The sequence below is a fragment of the Amphibalanus amphitrite genome, unplaced genomic scaffold (assembly GCF_019059575.1).
Source record: "Amphibalanus amphitrite isolate SeventyFive unplaced genomic scaffold, NRLGWU_Aamphi_draft 000149F_arrow, whole genome shotgun sequence".
Taxonomy (NCBI): Eukaryota; Metazoa; Arthropoda; class Thecostraca; order Balanomorpha; family Balanidae; genus Amphibalanus; species Amphibalanus amphitrite.
The window spans coordinates 398,999-419,036 of record NW_024881644.1 but is presented as its reverse complement, the minus strand read 5'-3'; the positions used below and the strand labels follow the sequence as shown (position 1 = coordinate 419,036).

The following is a 20,038-nucleotide window of genomic DNA, read 5'->3' as shown; positions in this document are numbered from 1 at the left end:
GTTTTCGTCCTTATTTTTGACGCTCTTTCGATTGCCGCTTACCGCGTGTCGCTACGTGGCCCAGGAGCCGAGTTAGACGGGGGGCGTGAAAACGCCCCCCCCCCCCCCCCAGCACTCGGCGGAAAGTTCAGGCCACCAGCACGGCGCGGGTTAAAAACCTTTAAATGCCAAATACAAGGTGGAAAACCTGCCTGTGACCACAAAGCTCTCCCGATCTCTCAAATGTCGTTCAAGACTGAGCGCTGTCCGAACTTATTTAGAGGACGAACTTGCTGCCCACCTTCCTCCCACAGCTGTCTGATAATCTGAGATGTCACCTTCACATTGCCGCATATGTGGGCAGCGGTCCATTTATACGTCCCGCTTATAGAGCGCCGCGCGGGCGGCGCCGCGCTGACGAATGGCGCCGATTGCTAACAGAGTTCCCTCCAGAAATATCACCGCAACGCTGACCTAATCAGCGTCCTATTCAGTCCCGACCAGTTTGTGGCCGAGATTTTATTGAGGGCTCTGATGAACAAGTGGCCACTGGTGAATTGATCGTCATGCCTTTATATGAAAGTGATGCGGTATTCTGGGCATATTTTCATTCGTTTTATGTGAGGATGTTCTTATTTTACGAATAATTAAATTTATGTTCTTTTCATGAGTGCTGATTGGTTGATTTAGCCCTAATTGAAGTACTCGTATGTTAGGGATTATTGGCGCTTGCGGCCAGAAAATAATTTCTAAAAATTCCGCATCGGCTACATTTTATGGCAGATCACAGAGTCCGACCAGAATATTGCACCAGCTGCTTACAGCCGCTATTTCTTGTTTATCTGATTCTCTAAGCGCTCTAAATAAACAGAGAAGGTAGCTAACATGGCAGAATAATGAATATTTAGCAGCAGTTAAGACCTACCGTAAACCGGGGTGAGTTGATATGGGGTGGTGAGTTGATATAAATTGCTCGAAAAATGTTAAAATGTGTGCTGCTCATCCATTTGTAAACCAATTTTCAGTTTTATTTTTCTGTGAAGTGAAGCAACCAATAAGAGATGCATATAACTGAGAAAGGCACGCATGTGGTGCAGTGCCTTCTTAACATATTACTTTTTTCAAAGTCCTTTTTTTCTTCTGATTTTGAAACTAAGGAAAAGTCCCCACCCTACAGCAAAGACGGTGGATATTCATGGAACAACATGCACTGGGAAAGAAACTACCATCAATTTACTGTTGATCCCAGGTAGTTTTGGGTTTCACCTATAACAACGCTTTTTTATAATTTTAAGAAAAGTGACAGGTGGTGAGTTGATATGCCATCAAGTGGTGAGTTGATATGCATGATAAAAGCTGATATCAGGCTGGTATGCATGCAAATTAGCATGAAATATGGGTCTGCAGGTAAGACAAAGTCAATTAGACCAACTCTTCTCCTTTTCTTTCCCCACATCATTCCATCAACCCCCAAAAGCTTTAGTTTTTTTTTTCTGAATGCTTGAGACGAGGCCTGTTAGTATCACTGATGTAAGTTGTCGGACTTTCGTCCCCGTCTTGAGGTGAGATGTTAGTTTCACAACGTTTCAGCCAGTAACTTCTCCGGCCATAGTCTAATCTGCCTCGATAGTGGAGTGGTTAGAACCGTTGACCATCACCGGGGAAACACGAGTTCGATTCCCGCGGACTACAGGACCTTTCGAACGGTTTGACGCGTACGGCGCAACGCCACCAACATCCAGGTCCTTCTGAGGGTCAAAGAACACCTGACGAGTGACGACAGCCGGAGAGTAACTGGCCGAAACGTTGTGAAACTAGCATCTCAACTCAAGACGGGGACGAAGGTCCGACAACTAACATCATTACATCAGTGACCCCAAAGTTGTTTTTCTGTGGACATACCTAACATGCAAAAGGCACAGCACAACTCCCTGTCAAGCCTCAAGGTGGCTCCCTACAAGCTACAAATATACTATAGAACTATAGAACTATAGAACACCTATATACATACAAATTAAAAAAAATGTAATTATTCGTAGTTTCGAAAATGACAGAACTGTCGTTTCTGTATGGCTAACAGCGCGGGAATTCTGATCTCGTGAAACGGATTAGTTTTCCTGCTTGGCAGTTGCCAACCAAGAATGAGTGACAAAATGAAATGCAACAAACAATATAAAGAAATTGACTGGTGTTTTAGCCCTCGCCCGTATTCGAGTTTTGCCAGCGTTTAACGTATAGTGGGGGGGGGGGGGGGTCCGTTGGAATCCCACCGTCGTTTGGCCCCTGGTGGAGCTAGAGCTTCGCGGAAAAAATGAGCGTGTTGCCCGAGACGCGAGGAAGCCGATGATAACCAACTTTAAGGTCCTAGGTCATTGGTTAATCTTCCAGGCCAGGTCAATTACCCAGAAGTCGGGAAAATAGGGGGTTATTTGAAGTTCGTAAAGCGAGTTTATTATTTTTTGGCTGTTGCTGATCACGAATGTCATGTTAGTTTTGATCACAGATGCCTTCGTACATTTAGGCCAGGTCAGGTCAGGTCAGGTCAACCAGTAGGTGTCCTGCCGGCTATCCATAGGGAGTGTCAAGTGTCAACTACCACCACTGACGGTGTCGTAACATTTTACGAAGGCACTAAAACTACTTCGTAAATGATCAAATGCATGTTAAATTCGAAATCGGCCCGAAAAAACTACCCTAGAAATATGTAAAACTCCGAAAAGTGAGCCGAGGGCACCAAAGGTCAATGACCTGACCTGACCTTCAGGTGACCTTGACAGTTGACACCCACAATACTGCGTGGGACCAACATCATTTACATGTTTGGACGTTACAATCACAAAAAGACTGGAAATGTGCGGATAATGTGAGCCGACTATGCCAAATCGCGATTCCGGCCAAGCATGGTCTCGAGAATCAGGTCACAAGTCAAAAACCATTTGAGTCAGGGTCATGAAATCTTTAGAACATGTGTAAAATTGATAAACTCGAGAGGTACTGAAAGTTTCGTCGCGATCAGCCGCTTTTTACGCGAGTTATGTGCGAAAAGCCGAGGTGGTCCGTTCGCCCGCCTATAAGTGCGAGGGTTGATTTTGGCTTTTGATGCCGAATTCTGATTTATGTCGCTTATTTCACCTTATATAATACAGTCCGAATTATATTCGCTTCACTTCACTTCATTAATATTTTGTTGACTACCAGTCAACAAAAGCTCAGAAGTATATGTAATCTTTCATTTCAATCCATCATCTCTGTCAGAGGCATATCAACCTTGACCCGCAACTGACAATGTGTTTTGACTACAAGAAAATACACTTGTAATTCCAAAATATATTGCCAGTTTTGATACCGTTGGCTTGAGGACACGTGACTAGCCAAGTTCAGAATGTTCTAAGTAAAACTAAGTATCATAAAGCGAAAAAATGATGCTGATAAAATCAAGCCATTTTGATAGCGCTGTGTTGGACATGATTGCGTTTTCATGAATGTGAGGTCTGCTGCCAAACTACTACCATTTTTCTGATGGTTTCTCTCAGGATGTGTTCTCTCATCCTTTTTTTAAACACTGGCATTTTATCAACTCACCTCTGAGCTTCTTTAGCCAAGAAATTTTGAAAAATCCAGAACCATATCAACTCACCCCCTGGGGGGTGGTGAGTTGATATGAACTTTGGCGTTTTAAAAAATGGGCTTAATATATACATTTTTTATTCATTTTTGCTGATTGCCTCACCAAGGCATGTGCCATGAAACTGGCACAAAAAGAATTCCGTAAATGAATGTGGCTTTTAAAGAAATCTAGAAAAACCTCAAAATCCATATCAACTCACCCCGGTTTACGGTAATTGGCGATTCTTCTATCTCGGCTGCATGGTGTTTTGTCTGGGCAGCTGTGTACACAGTCCCGTGACGTCGTGGGGACAATGGACGACTCGCTGGCTTTATTTGCCGGCAAATTTATTACCCGGCCCGCGGCGCTGCCGCAGGGAGGGAGGCGATCGGACAATCATCCACATACATCAATCTCGGCTGCACATCGCACAGAAGCATGCCAATATACGGCCGTCCTACTGGTACAGTAGACCGATACAACTGTGCTGGCGCAACTGGCAAGATATGCGGGATTCGGGAGCAAATTATATGATAAACATGCTTCGAATTCGGTTATGATTGGTATTCGCTTCACCATTTTGCTACGTTGCGAAATGTAGTGTACTTTTTTGATGTGGTTCAAATGATGATCACCCTAATCCCTAATCATCTATCATTGGATCTCCCCTCCAGTATAAAGTGCAGCAGACCCTGAGCTGAGCCGAGGCGGTCGCCGCATCCCCAACGGGCAACAAGTCAGCTGCGTGGGAGGGGCCGGGGGCGGGAAGGTAGGGGGGGGGGGGCGGACGATGATGGAACGGGAGGCTATTGACCCGGCCCCGACCGACCAACTCGCCTCAGGCAATGTCAGCTGGCGCCTCGACGCCATCGCGTGGAGCCATACCGCGGCGCTATCGACGACGCACATCAATAGGACCGATTGTCTGTGAGGAGATGCCGCAGGCAAGGGGAGGAGCGCTACAGGTCTGGTGCGTCTGCGAGTACGGTGATGGGAAGATGAAACGAGCCGCGTATTCCCATAGTGCGATGCCGATTGAGCACGGACTTTGTAAGACACATGGATATAACATCACAACCTAATTCATCATGACGTCATGGTCCAAAGCCTTAGTTTAAACCAAAGCCTTTAAAATATATAATAATAAAAAATGTTAAGCAGAAAATTAATATGAGGTGCGACTGCATCCAGCAAAATTCAGCAGCAACCACGTTCGGCAAAAAGAAAGATATAAATTTGTTTCGAATTATTTAGATCAGCAGACTGACGTGGCCAAGGTCTTGATTGCATCGTTAAATTGGATGAATTACCAGCTTCATCTTCGGTGTTCCGTGCATGACCGAAAGTTCTGGGCTCATTTAATCATTGAAGTATGGGTTACATATCATTTCTCGTTCTGAGTGCAGAACACTATGCTACGGAATAATTAATTAGATTTTCCTATTATGAATGCCTGAATGAGTGCACTTCCTGTATCACGACCTTTCCTTCGTCTAAACTTGTTGCGCATACTTAGGCTTCAAGTATTTGATCTCGTGATTCCAGCTCATTGACGTAATTTTGCTACCAAAGTTTGACGTGCCGAGTTCCGACTATGGCCCATCCGGCTCGGGCCCGGAAGCACGAACAGGGAGCGGCGGGCCGAGGGCGGGAGGGGCAGGCCGAGGGGAGGGGAGGGAGGGGAGGGGTGGGCACAGGTGGTCCCTGCTGCCGGTATCGACGGGAGACACCTGGATCTAACGAGGCCCGCACAGGGGCGCAGAGAGGCGAGCGGCGGCGGCGTCTCGTGCGTCGGGACACAGGTGGTCGAGTCGGCATCAGAGTCGCGCAAACGGCCCGCACTCAGCGGTCGCCCCGTGCCCCATGGGGACGCGGCCACAATGAGGGGTGAGCGGCTGTTCTGGTCTGCGTGGGCCACGCACACGCCATAGACTTAGCTCGGAATCTGTCGCTAGATCTCGGCTTCTCGTTTCTGACTCGATATCGACCCCTGCACGTATAAGATGTGTACCAGTAGATTTCGCTTCTTGATCGTCCTGTGTTACATGTGCTCGCTAAATGTCTTGCTTCGGTCCTCAGCAATCATATGGCTTCTTCGTCGATTCAGCATCACATCCAACGATGCCGGCAGTATTTACCTGCCAATATCGTCATATACCCAACCCAGTGTGTGCATTGCATGTACCGGTTTTCAATCAAAAGTGAGTTCTCGAACGGCAGCAGCACAATGCACAGTGGGGATTTTTCCGATCTAGCGCCTATTAATTCAAAAAATCTTTTTTGGATTTTTGTTTGTTTTTTGTGTCAGTGGGGCTAAGAAATGTCTGAATTTTTCATATATGGCATTGTTTTATCTGTATGTCTACAGCAAAACTAGGAAAAATGCGCCCAAAGTTCACACTCATGCGTGATTACTCAATGGGCTCAGCAAGGCCCGAAAGTATAGCTCAATTTCATTGTCCTGTCCTGTTGGTTTTAATCTTGCGAGGTCTTAAAGTTGCATATCGTCTGAAAGGCACCTTTATTAGGAATGGGATGGCAAACAGAAAGTATGCCACAACCTTACTAAGGTCACAAAAATGCCCTTTACAAAAAAACCCTTACAGACACCATATTGAAGGAATGATATTCTAAATAAATGTAGGAAATCAACAATGTTCTCCACACTTTTCCACTCCGAAATATATCCTATCGAATTCGCCACTTTCTCCTGCACAAGACAACGCCTAGTTTGGCTGCCGAAACTTGCCTGAACACGGAATATTCACATTAGAGTATCTTAACACCCCACTCGAGGAGCGCTAGGGCAAACAGCACGATATAGGTATAGGCGAATATAGGCGAATAGGTATAGGCGAATAATTTTACTTCGTGATTTATATGATGCATATTTTCTGAGACACATTCATTAGGAATAGGATGACAAGCGTAAATTATACATACCGTAACCTTATTAACCATCGCACTTGTGGGGAGGGGGAGGGGGAAGGGGTCGGATAAAACCCCATGGTTTTCCGCAAATTACTCGCGCAAAAAGCGGCCGATCGCGCCGAAACTTTCGGTGCCCTCGAGATCATCAATATTACATCTAACCTAAAAATTTCATGACTCTGACCCAACTGACCTTTGACCTGTGGCATATTTCTCGAGACCATGTTTGGCCGGAATCGCGATTCGGCGTATGCCAGCTCACATTATCCGCGGTTTCCAGTCTTTTTGTGGTTTTAAACGTTCAAATATGTGACGTCTGCGTTTGCGGTAGCGCGTCCAAATCAGACACATCACGGGAGCGCGGCGGGAAGGAGGCATCGTTCCAATTACTGGGCCCTGAATGCGGCCAATGCATCATCACTGGCGTCGTGGTGCGGAGTTTGCCTGTCAGTGAGGATGTATCGGCCGGCAGCTCTGCCCTGACGTCCCAATTGGTGAGCGCCAAAAGAAATTCCGATTGGTTTTCGGCATTGCTCGAGATATATGTATAAACGAACCTTGCATGCTGTGGTTGAAGTCTAAATTCATGTGACTTTGAATTAGTGTTACTACTAGGCTCAGTGAGACATATTATATTTGGAACTTTTTTGCCAGACATTTCATTGATTTTGTTCCTTATCAGAAAACATTAACAGTTGGAGTGTGGATTTTGACTTGAAGCCAAACTTTTTTTTAGTATTTTGTCCCCCAGACATTCGGGTTTGCTGTGTATGCAATATGCATATAACGGTGGATATTTTTCCCGCAATCAAGGCAGATCCGTAAGATCTGAATGGCCTCGTCTGTTACTTTTTGAAGAGCGATATGATATGCAATAGCAGAGTGTGAGAGCAATGAAACGAATGTTTTGAAGCTTGTCAAATGGAATTATAAGTGGAAAACAATGGGAACGTTTTTGGTTATATTACTTTAAGTTGGCTACACATGTGTTTCGATATACATCTTTTTCAAGCCATAAAGACAAAATAAAATGTAAATAATTCGCCTAAACATCAAAGTTGTCAAAATAGTTTGCGGCACATATTAAAATTCAAATAGCAATGCTTCACACCCGTCGCTTCTCACTTCGCACTTCTAGTTTTTAGATCGTGCAAAATAAGTTCAGCCGTAAATCTGCTCAGTTTCACTTTTCCTGCATTACCATTTAATCATGTGTAGCCAACTTAAAGTAATATAACCAAAAACGTTCCCATTGTTTTCCACTTATAATTCAATTTGCCTATCTATATCAATCTTGTCAAATGCCATGACATGTATTTATCAAATGTTTTTTTTTTTTTGTGGGTTTGCCACCACGAAGACCAATTTGCTACTTCAGACTGAACTTTGCAAGCTAGTCCATTCGGCTGCATCGTGCGCAGTGCACACCCAGTCACACTTTTCACTGCACCGTTCCAAGCTTCACTTCATTGTGTCGAGCCACTCAACTGAAATGCTAATTCGCCCTGGCAGTCACGCGTCGCCCCGGCATTGCATTCACGGGCTGCACTGCCGCCTGGTTGCCGGTGCACCTGAATCGATTTCGGTGGTCATGGCCAGCCTCATATCGCTGCAATGTACCACCCAATGCAGGGCACGGTGGCGAATTGTCCGTGAATGCCTACCCGGGAATCGGTGCCGGCCACACCGCCACGGCGGCCACCGGCGGACATCCTAGCCCACTTAGTCTCCATTCATGCATACATTTCTCAACGGTTCATCACTCAACATGAATGATTCAGGAATGCCGGCGTCGTTTGTCGATGGGGCGGGCAGCGCAGACTAGCTGTCAGTGTTAATGGAGAGGCCCACCGCCGCTACATCGCGCTTAGCGCTGAAACTGGACCTGGTTTGAATTAACTAAATGATAAATGTGACATCATCAATTGCTTTCATTTTGTCTTTTATTTGCCATTGGATTTATCAGCAGCCTCAAACAACATTTCACACTTAATTAAGCACGTCGATTAAAACCGATGACGTCATTTATTCTACATGGGCGATAATTCCGTTCGCCACGATGTCATGATGCCGCCCATGACGCCGCTGACGGTGTGCCGTCCGATGACGCCCCGTATCCTGCGGGACACCGCACCAGCACGGGTCCCCAGATGACCAGCTTACTCCGGAAATCCGCCTATCTCTATGACCCGAGGTCGGTCGGCCGGCGCGATGAGGAGCCGATTCTCCGCGGACCGGCGTTCGGCCGCCGCGATCACCTCCACGATCACGTCATTATGACGTCATAAAGTTTCCACGATCAACTGCAGAGACGCTCAGGCGATCCACTGAATGGGCACTCGCTAGTCCGATGGAACTCCCTTTGGCCGCGCGCCTGCGCAAAAGAGAAGTCGTAGAACAAAAACGGTTTGTTTATCGCCCAAGTCCTGTGCGTGTACAAGTCACAGTGGAGTGAGACCCGACACCGCTTGGGTGGCATCATTGGTGACGTTTATGACTCGACAAATGACCAGACGTCGACACCAAACTGATCAGTCGCTGACGGACACACTAAAATCGGCGTTTAGCGCAGCTAGGAGCTTTTTCCAATCATATACGAGCGAAAAATTTTGTGGTACCATGACTTCTCTGTTTGGCCCTCTAGGGGCAATGAACCAGCGCGCGGCCGCTGCGCAGCCAAGACGTCCGTCGCGGTCACGTGACTTAGGCTAGGGGACGCGCGCCCGCGATAACGCTGTGTCCCATTTCTGCCTGGTCTGTCTGGCGACACACGCGTTGCCGTCCGCCTCCCCGCCGCCGCCATGTCATGTTATTCGCTTGTCGCGTGTTATACCTCATCGGGCTGTCACCTCACCCAAAGACGCTGTTTTCGTGAGAATAAAGCCCCGAATCACTTTCGCACCGTCTTTGCTAGCGCGTAGGAGCATTGGAAAAGGACAGTCGCTGACTGACGGTCGGCGGTCGGCCGGTTTTGCGAAGTGGTTTGTCGGCCAGTGTAGAGAGGTGTGGCAGTCTCTAGTTGTAAGGCGCCAGAGACACTGACAGGACGGCGGTGCTGGATGCTGGTGCTGGGGAGCTGGCGTAGTCATGCTGGTGCTAGGTCGCTGGTGCTGGGACGCTGCTGCAAGGACTGGTGCTGGGCGTCATGCGCTGCGCTAGAGCCCCATTCAATAGACTTCCCCGATTGGGCGATGCATGTTTGATGCGACATTACCTGCGCATGACAGCCACTTTGAGTCGTGTTCATTTTTGAGAGGTCACGCACGCAAGCGCCGGCGTCAGGTAATCAGCCGCTAAATTATTACCGTATGTCGGGTATATCTTTTGATATCAGCTGAAGAGTGAATTAATGGTATTATTTTGATTTTGTGTAAATGGTTAAAATGGCCATAAGCAGAAGGAGACAGTGCACTACACACACCGGTGTACCGAGGAACGTTTTTGCATGATTTACTTTTGTAACAGTGTTCCACCTGTTATTTGTTCAAATCACCGACACTTTGTTTCAGTCACTCAGGTGACAAATTGTGGTATACACGTTAGCGCCGTATTTCTGTCGGTTCCTGTTGGTTTTGTAAGCTCAGTGTTTCGTTTAAGACCGATTGATATCCGCCAGGCTCGATGAGTGTGATATCATTCGATATCAAAGGGTGGGCCAGAGGCCTGCACAAATGTCAGTTCACAGTTGCACATTTGAAACGCCCCTTCCAATGTTTTCCCTTATTGACCAGGCTTTCCATATTGATCGAGCACCTTATTAACACTAGTTTTTCTTTGCAGGAAGTCTGGACAAAGTTGCTGCTGCTCTTCATCCCAAAGTGAAGTTTATCCGGTCAGTAATTAAGGTGAGCCTCATTAGCAATCTTGGAGATCGAGGAGGAGCCAAAACCTTTCATGACGCGTGTCTTATACTGGTTCTGCGGCGGTGATGATCGTTTTACTGGCGCTCATCCCAAATCAGTGAAAGTGTCATGAATGAATATCATAGGTACTGATTGCTACATGTCCAATAGTCACGAGTTAACCCGCGCCCCGCTGGGCTATTCAGCCATACGCGCCCTGCTGGGGGGGGGGGGGCGCGTATGGCCCCCAGCAGGGGCCATACGCAGCAGGGGTCTAACTTCCGAACCGATGGTCGTAGAAAGACGGGGAAAACGGCAATCGAAAGCTCTCAACAAGGCGGATCTTAAGAGCCCAATTTTTTTGCTTAAGTAGGTCAGAGGTCAGGTCAAGGTCAGGCCAAGGGTACAAAATGCAAGTTTCTACAGTATCGGCCTTGCACCGTAGTTGCCGAAGAATGGACTGAGACTGATTGCCCAAAACGTGTTCTTAGACTACCAAGACAATATTCGTTGCATACAATGTCATTCAAAGGTCAAGGTCAAGGTCAGGTCAGGTCAGGTCACCAAAAACAAAATATAGAAAAGGGCATGTGCGACATATGTTTTATGGGTCATTTTGCTCATAGATTTCAATAGGCACACTCAATAAGTGATATTGACCACCTCTGGATGAATTTCAGGTCGAGGTCAGGTCAAGGTCAGGTCAAGTGAGGTCAAATTTTGAAGTTGGTTTTTAAGGCTTAAAAAGGTGTCTATCTAATGCAGTTTTTCACAGCGAATCGAATGGTGCTATTTTTGTTTCCGTGCGAGGTCTAGAACTTCAAAAAAAATCATTTAAAAAAAATTGTGTGTCGTGACGTCATAAAATTTTGAATAACTCCCACATTTTTAAACCGATTCTTCTAAAAATTGGTATGCAGGTGCACATAGACCACTTCTCTGACATATATTCCGGGTTTTTCGATTCACTCAAAATTTTGGATTTTATAATAATTTTCCCAAAAAAATCAGTTTTTTTTTTAAATTGGGCCAAAATCCAAAATTTTCAAAAAACCGAGGTAGCCATTTGATAGACAAAGTAGAATCACGTATAACCTTTTTGTTACGTCTTTATTCCTTCAAAACTAAAGATGTTAGCGGCGTTTGAAATTTTGCCGTTTTTAGGCGAAAATGGCGAACATGACGTCACTAAAACGTCAATTTCTCAAAAAAATTCCGACGGATTTCGCTCCAATTTTCAGGGAACGTGTCAAATTGATGTATGATAAGGTACTGTAAGATTGACGTTGCTGGCGTAACGCGTTTAGAAGTTATCGGTGAAAAACGGGAGGGGGCAGATTCTGCCCCCCAGCGGGGCGCGGGTTAACACTTCGTTTTTTTTTTACATTGTGGTATAGGTACCCCGCATACTGCATGCACAATACACATATCACATTGTATGTGAATTTAGCATCTAACGGCAATAATGTAGTAAAACAAGTCTTCATAGCAGCAGCCCAAAGTCGGTTTGCCATTACTGCTAAGCGATCCAACGTTTACCGATTATATTATACAACCGGATAAACGACACGACTGGGGTTAGGTGCTGCCTCTCATAACCATGAATTTCATATTTCGCCTGCTGTACTCGGATTCGATCTCATCATATATTGCCTGGACTAGGCGTTAACGTCACGCAAATAGACCTTACCTTTAAAAGATGTGATCGCGGTCTGGTAGGAGCCAGTGCCAATATTTTGCCGTGAGCAGGTTGACCTTCAGGCTCAGCCATTGCCCGTTATAGAGGTCAACTGACGTCACCGACGGGATCATGTCCTAAATTTAGAGACTTCACTTTACGTACTTGGTTATGTGTAGGAAGGGGAAATGCATCATATTTTACAGTAACGATCCGCCATAAAACCATTATGCAAGCAAACTTATGCATAAGTATCCCGACAATTTGCAAAAGTACCAGTTCCTGTTGCCTTTGTTGTTTTCCGATGAAGTATTTTTAACCCGCGCACCGACGGGGGGGGCGGATATCCGCCCCCCTGAGGTTTTTCGCGAATAGCGGGAAAACCGCGGCGCGTAGCGCCGCGAAATTTGGTATGACTATTCCCTCATCAATTTTACACATGGTGTGCAAGTTTGAACCTCCTACCTTTCAAGGTCAGGTCACCAGGTCACTTTAAATGACCCAACCTCAAGTCACTTTTTTGCAACTTTGTACCGTGCCAGAGCTACAGTAGATGTCGGAGGCCTTTGAAAGTCGCAGGATGTTATTAGGTCATTAGTAGCTACAATTTGTATATCTCGGAATTTTTATATCGGTGACCTAAGGTCAGGTCAATTTCGCGACCTCCCCATTATAAGTCAATGGGGGAAAAATCAACTCCCTGTTTTTACCACTAAAACGGGTCGGAATGGCCCCATATACCATACATGACTTCATATACGATCAACCTTCACTACCTTGAGGTCTGTTTTGCTGTTGGGCAGCTGTGAGGTCATGTGACGTCATCAAAGGTCACCAAAGGTTTTTGGCCAATAACTCCGTACAGGAACAAGATACAGACGCGTGGATGGTCTCATTGTGTTCAGCTCGTCAAGACGCATCGAATGATATATATGATGACCTCGAGGTCACGTGACCTGAGGTCAACCTTTGACCTTGACCTTTCGAGGTCAACATATATATCATTCGATGCGGATTGACGAGAGGATCACGATGCTGCCCTTAGTTTGTTCCTATCTTGACTAATTCGAAAGTTATTCGAGAAAAACTCTATCCATATCCAGCGCCGCCATTTTGACTTTTTCGACCCCTGTGACGTCATCTTTGACCTGACCTGAAAATGACCTTAGTAAAAATTGTATATCTTGACCGTGCGTATCCGATGCCGTTTACCGCTTGTCGCTATCTTGCTTCGTTCTCGAGATCTCAGGGGGGGGGCGGTCATCCGCCCCCCCCCCCCCCCGTCGGTACTAAGTTGGCGCAGACCCCCGTCGGTGCGCGGGTTAAAGCAATAATCCATTTTTGGACATCATTTGTACTAGTTATGTTAACCCGCGCCCCACTGGGGGGGCTATTTATAGCCCCCCCCCTCCCGTTTTTCTGCAATAACTTCCAAACCGCTTGACGGATCGACGCCAAACTTACAGTACCTTTGGCTGCATCAATTTGACACCTTGTGTCAAAATTTGAACTTCGTAGCTACCATAGGTCGGCCGGAAATGACGTCAGAGTGACGTCATGTTCGGCCGATTTCGACGCAAAACATTGAACCACGGCAATCGCTCCCAAGAGCTCAGTTTTTAAGCTAGATCCAATTTCTTTGCATGAAAGGACTCAGAATTGACCGCGCTATCAAACTACTATCTCGAATTTTCAAAATTTTGAAAATTTCGAAAATTTGATATAATAATATTCAAAATATGTATTTTTATATTTTTTCAAAAAGTTTTTGACTTTTCGAAAAAAACGGAATATATGTGACAGAACGCTTGATTATGACTAACTCTAGCAAGTTTAAGCTAAATATGTTCAAAAATGGCCAAGTTATACGCATTATTGCAAAAAATTCACAATTATTAATTTTTCAAATCAATTTTTCAGTACGTATTTGACATCGTACACCAATATAAATGGCACCATCGTGTTCCTGAGCTCAAACTGCATCCAATAGACACCTTTTTTGTTGAAAAATTTCAACTTCAAAATTTGACCTTTTTTGACCTGAAAGTGACCTGACCTAAGCTAAATTCGACTCAAAATGACCTCGAATGACACAGACGACATCAAATTCGAAATCTATGGCCTAAATGGACCATAAAACATGTGTCACGTGACCGACGCATGATAAAATATTTTCGTGACCTGTGATGACCTGACCTTGACCTGAAAATCAAAGTAAAAGCTTGGTACCCTCAGGGTATCTAGAGCATCTGTTTAAGAGTGTGTGTACCAAAAATGAGCCTGATCTGACTTGTAAGACGGCGGCCAGAGCCCAAAATGTGAACAAGCCAAAATGCTAATAATTTTTACTTTGACCTGACCTGTGACGTCATCGGTGACCTCGAGGTCAATGAAATTAGGTTTCGCTCGACAGTTTTTCCGGGGCTATCAGACGCCGTTTGAATTTTGACGATCGGCCCAGTAGTTTCGGAGTTAGGAGGGGGGGGCTATGAATAGCCCCCCCCCCCCCCAGTAGGGCGTGTTATACACAGACCCCAGTGGGGCGCGGGTTAACATAGCACGATTTTACTCAAGTTCTGTGCAGTTTAATTATAGATAACACCACCCATGGCCCTTGCCATATCAATATTCCGGCGCTCCACCAACTTTAGTAACAGGATGGGCGGACTTGGCTAAACCAGCTCAGCACCCAGAGCTTCATAGAGTGTCTCTTCGCGGTTCGGAGCGGCGACCCCGGATCTCTTTACGAGCTCTGAAAATTGATGACGCTAATTTGCAGTCGTCTTTCGGCGACGTGCTCCCCTGGGGAGTATATGCGCGACTGTTCTGGGGAACTGTTGCTCCTCTTCCGGCGACCCTGGTAACAGGCGCCTTCATGACACTGGTGGGTCGGTGGGTGGTCCCTAGACCGTGTGTTAGACGCATGGAAATAGAGGCTATAACCACCAGAGATGGGATTAGTTAGAGTAGCCTGCGGTAATCCCAGATATAGAGCCAAGAAAGCTACCAGTGGCTTCGGCTAGCAGCAGTTACCCGAACAGCATCAAATGAAAACGGAGGAAATTTCTTGTTTGACTTGATGTGCATTAGGCAAATTTATGTAATGAAATATAACGTGATACATCCATCTCCATCATTGAACAATATATTAGGCGCAATCATTTCCTCTCTGTCTCTGCATTTATTCCTCTCTCTCTCTCTCTCTCTCTCTCTCTCTCTCTCTCTCTCTCTCTCTCTCTCTCTCTCTCTCTCTCTCTCTCTCTCTCTCTCTCTCTCTCTCTCTCTCTCTCTCTCTCTCTCTCTCTCTCTCTCTCTCTCTCTCTCTCTCTCTCTCTCTCTCTCTCTCTCTTCTCTTTCTCTTTCTCTCTCTCTCTCTCTCTCTCTCTCTCTCTCTCTCTCTCTCTCTCTCTCTCTCTCTCTCTCTCTCTCTCTCTCTCTCTCTCTCTCTCTCGTGTCAGCTCATGGCTCTGCCGTCCCATTTCCTCTCCATATTCTTTCAGTACGCCAGCTCCTGAAGCGGGCGCCATGTTCGATCGCAATGTAATACCGCCAGACCTCGCGCGAATATGGCCGGCAGTATTTCCGAATTCCTTTGAGCTGGTCTGCCGTATATTCCGACGCATCAATGGCACAATGCTCGTCAGCGAGACGCCGTATCGGCGCCGGACCCAGCGCGGTGCGCGCAGCGTGTCCCATGCCCTAATATATGCGCGAATATTCCCGGGCCGATCGCCGCGGGGAGCGTGCGATGTGCCCCAGATAGGTCGAGCAATGAATGCGATTTCTGCGGAACATTTGGCTGTGTATCTTGTTATCGGGAGGTGAGATGGCAGGGAAATCCCGAGCCACGGGTGACTATCTGGCTTAACGTGAAGGCAAACTGATTGTAACTCTGGATGGTAGATAAATGTCACGCTGCTGAAGCAAATTTATACCAAATGCATAAACTAGTATATGAATTTCACATCTCGTTACGTGAGGATCTTTTGTTACAGAATTATACGATTTGAACAGGCTCAGATTATTTCTGGCTTACGGAGATGCACAATGCACATTGCACATTTGATGACGCAGAAACGAAATGTACTTAATTCAGATCAATGACAGCTTCACATCCAACGTTATACATACAATCTACCGCTATAAAGATGAAGGCTATAATCTCCATCTTCATCCTGATGTAGGTGTTCAGATGGCAAACATCGTGCTATGTGAGTGTGACGCTGCTCGTCAAAACCGTTCTTGGTTTTATGACCGAAAGATGACGTCATTCTAACCTGGTCAACATTCAACAGCTTAATGGCTGCTGTGCAGTGAAATGGCGGTATAAAACAGTCGTAAGTTGCGAAATGGTGCGAGTTCAGCGCTTTCTTTCCCTGCTAACTGTAACTGCTTCATCACCAATTGGCAGCTACGAAACTTTCCGAAAGTCCAAGCGCCCGGCGCCCGCTCAGGTGGAAAAAGACGGACGGAGGCTGATGTTTGAGGTCGCAGCGTTAGACGCCAGGGTGGGGTTAACTAGCGGCGGGTCTGCTCAGCCGTGCACCTTGTCGTGCCGGTTCCTCGGCCGCACCATTGTGGTCCATATTGGTCACTGTGCGCCGGCGGCGACCACTTCCCGTCCGTCCGGACGCGGCTAACGCCGGCAGGAAATGGAGCCGGCCGGCCGGGTGCCGGCGGTCACGCCGACGACGACGCGACGGTGCCGACGGTACCAGCTCGACGGTGCCGACGGGAGGGGGAGCGTGGTGTGGACGGCGGGGGGGGGGAGGGCGTGGCGGCGCCGACTCGTGTTTACCCTTCCCGATGTCTGATGGATGACGAACGGTCGCCATTGACGAACGGATGCCGGAAGGAGGGACATGAAAGGCCCTGTGAGAGATGGCGAGAGGAAGGAAGCGGAACTCGCCGAATGCGAGAGGAAGTGTGCCAGTGTGTGCGGACTCTGGCGCGCGATCTATGGGGTGTTTTTGATGCGGTGCGATATTGCCACGGCGCCGGCGTTAGATGCAGGGCGGATGGCAGCGCCACTCTGCCTCGGCGGTGGCGATTTACGGACGTCATTAGCGTCATTATTAGTGTGACGAGGGCGATGGTTCACGGGTCATAAAGTGGGGACGAGACCGCGGCCGCTGCTGGTGCTCGGCCGCTGTGCTGAGATGGCTGGTGGCGGTGCGACTGGTGCTGGTGCCCCGGAAATGCTACCGATATTGCTGAGCTGCTGGTGAAAAAGACGCTAGTGCAGATGAGGACGGGCTGGGACGGGGACTGGGTCACGTCAGCTGCGGCTGGGGTCGCGACAATAGGCGGTTGATGTCGAGCTGATGGAAGCCTGCGGCCTGCGGAGCCCATGGTGTGCCGCTGATGGCTTTTGGGGGTGTCATGGAGTGGGTCTGATGGAATTCCCTGGTGACGGAAGTGATATGTGTTCACTGCGCAGTGTGCCATGGTCTTTCTTGAATGTGCTTCGTTACTCATGTATGCACCATCTTTGGCTGAAAGACGCATAATACCTGTGTGACAATGTATGCCACGACAATTACATGTAGATGTAATGTATGTAATGACATAACACATACAGCCCTCAGCAGACTGCGTGGTAGGTATTCTTTTTTTTCGACAAAACCGGTGATAACTCAAAGGCTATGTTATCAGTCGGTCGGAACGCACTGCAAATAGATGCGAAATACTTCCACTTCTTCGATTAGGTCCATCACTAGACAAAGTATACGCCTTGTGTGGCAACAAAATGCAAAAGTCTGTTTTGGGGGCAAATATAAACTTTTGGATTTTGTTGCCAAACCGGATAGAAAATGAACACGATGATAATGCCAATCTCAGGTGCGAAGTCTCGCGCGTCATAATGATACGATTTCCGAGTGACCGATGGCATAGTATTCGCGTTATTCTCGGTTTTGTCGAAAAAAGAATACCTACCACGCAGTTTGCAGAGGGCTGTACGTCAGGTCGTTAGCTCTGTCCCAAAAAGAGATGGGCCTCATTCTATTGTTTACCTTAATTATCACTTACATCTCTAAACAACTCACTAACAACAAACCGACACTGAAATAACAAAGACATGGACCGATGCCTACAACCGCAAAGTCGTGCCAAGAACAACAGGTGTGTTCGACTTCTCTCAACTTCCAAGTCACCGTACTAAAACGCCACGGAACTCACTCACGTAACAGGTGAAACGATTTTCCTCCGTCTCTCTACCTTCTCTCCCCTTCGGCGTTTCCCCCTCGTCTCCCCTCCATCCTCCGAGGCTGTTGCTGATTTCCCCTGCAGAATGCGTCGAATGCCTTTCGACTGTTGTGCTGGTGACGTCGATTGCGATAGTGCGTCGAATACATCGATCGTTGAAATCGTTTCAGCGTTAGAGCGCTGGTATCTTAAGTGCTTTGTATTGCGATAGCTTTTGCTGTGCGTGTTTTTTTACAGGAAATTATTATTTATTTAACTATTTTACAAACAAATAGATATCTTATAGCAAGATGAAAAAGGATACAAAGGTGCTGGACCCCTAACGATTTCCGTGTCGATTCCTGAGATGATAAAGCGCTCGTTGGGTGCACATTGGGAGGTGGTTTCCAAAGGTCGTGTCTGGGGTCTGAGCCGGTGAGAGTCATTGATGGCTGACAGCTCCGCGGCCTCAGTGAGATGGCGAGCCGCCGGCGACCTCTCCACGGACCGCTGATAATGATCGAGAGCCCCCTGAACGAGCGGCGCGGCCGGCGCACTCCCACCGACCGACCGGCGAGCCATCTTCACTCTCGGCAATGGACTTTTGGCGGATTATCCGCCGGCCCGCGGGATCCTTTTCGGCACGTACCCGGCGCACGTGCCGCCCGCTAAGCCCATGGGGTCACACGTGTACCCGAAGCCCATACGGTGGTGCGCTGAGAGCTGAGCCCGTGAGATCCCGAGAGCCCCGCGCTGATGGGTCACCGCACCACGTCATACGTGAGGTCCCCGACCGGACAGGCCACGCGACGTCCCGAAGGTCACGATTCAATTAATTTCGGTCGTGACGGCGCTCCCGTGTCGAAGGCTGGTCCGGTGACTGATGTTATTTGGCGCGATCGGCAGCGGACCAGCCGCAGACTTCCTGTCAGCCTGCAGGTGTCGCGCGACAGACGGTTGGTGACATTTGGTGACAACCAATTGGCACTGGTGACTGGCAGTAACATTGCTGGTGACTGGCAGTGACTGGTGACTCGTGACATGTCACAGATGACCTTCGTGCTTGATAATGCGCTGACGTGTGACAGGGCAATTTATATTGCAGTGATTTTAATCGATTCTATGACACGTATGAAGTCAAAGATCATCCAAGAATTTCATCGTAAAAATTGAATTGAAATGTGATGTAAAAGCCGGACAATTGTCCATGTGGCTGTATTAACTAATTTTTATGGGGTAAAATAGCAAAATATAGATTGGTGGTTCTTCCTATAACACTAGCTGTCTGGCTCAATCCTGCATGTTTTGTCAATAGTTAGGTACTGCTCGCGTTTTTGTTTTATGCTGACGTCTGTTACGGGTAAATATAGCCTAGCGGTAAGCTAAATGAAGCCGTATGACACGCTGAAATCGTACAGAGCAGTGGTGTGGAAACAAAATGATATATTTATATATTGCATTATTGAAGCTACAGGACATCTCACGACGACGGGTTGTGCGAAATCGTTTGTATAAGCGCTTGCCTGCTGAGCCTCCAGAGCTACATCTTTTGAGACCATTATGAAGATATCTTTATTAGGATGTTTATCTACCTCAACCTTGTGTGAGTTTGTACAATGTACGGGTGTAATATTCATTCAAATTACATATGGTGTCTAAAGACCAATGTTACAGTTTCTGATAAATAATGTTTCGCGGGGTCGCTCAACTACTTTTGCTTTAATTAGAAGCTGGTGCGGTTGTTCACAGAATGCTAACGTTTTGTCAAAGTCTATCAGAGCAATGCTTTGACAAATCAGCCTCGAGGACATTCGA

The 20,038-nt window shown here is 47.1% G+C and overlaps 1 protein-coding gene across 1 annotated transcript in view; it reads left to right on the top strand.

Annotated features, from left to right (window-relative positions):
* The window catches only part of LOC122382886 (protein O-mannosyl-transferase Tmtc3-like), an 81,007-nt gene that overhangs the window by 24,106 nt on the left and 36,863 nt on the right, over nucleotides 1-20,038 (top strand). The window contains exon 2 of the mRNA XM_043368785.1: nucleotides 10,298-10,362. The gene's annotated coding sequence lies outside the window, so the exon portion shown is untranslated. The remainder of the gene's footprint in view (nucleotides 1-10,297; nucleotides 10,363-20,038) is intronic.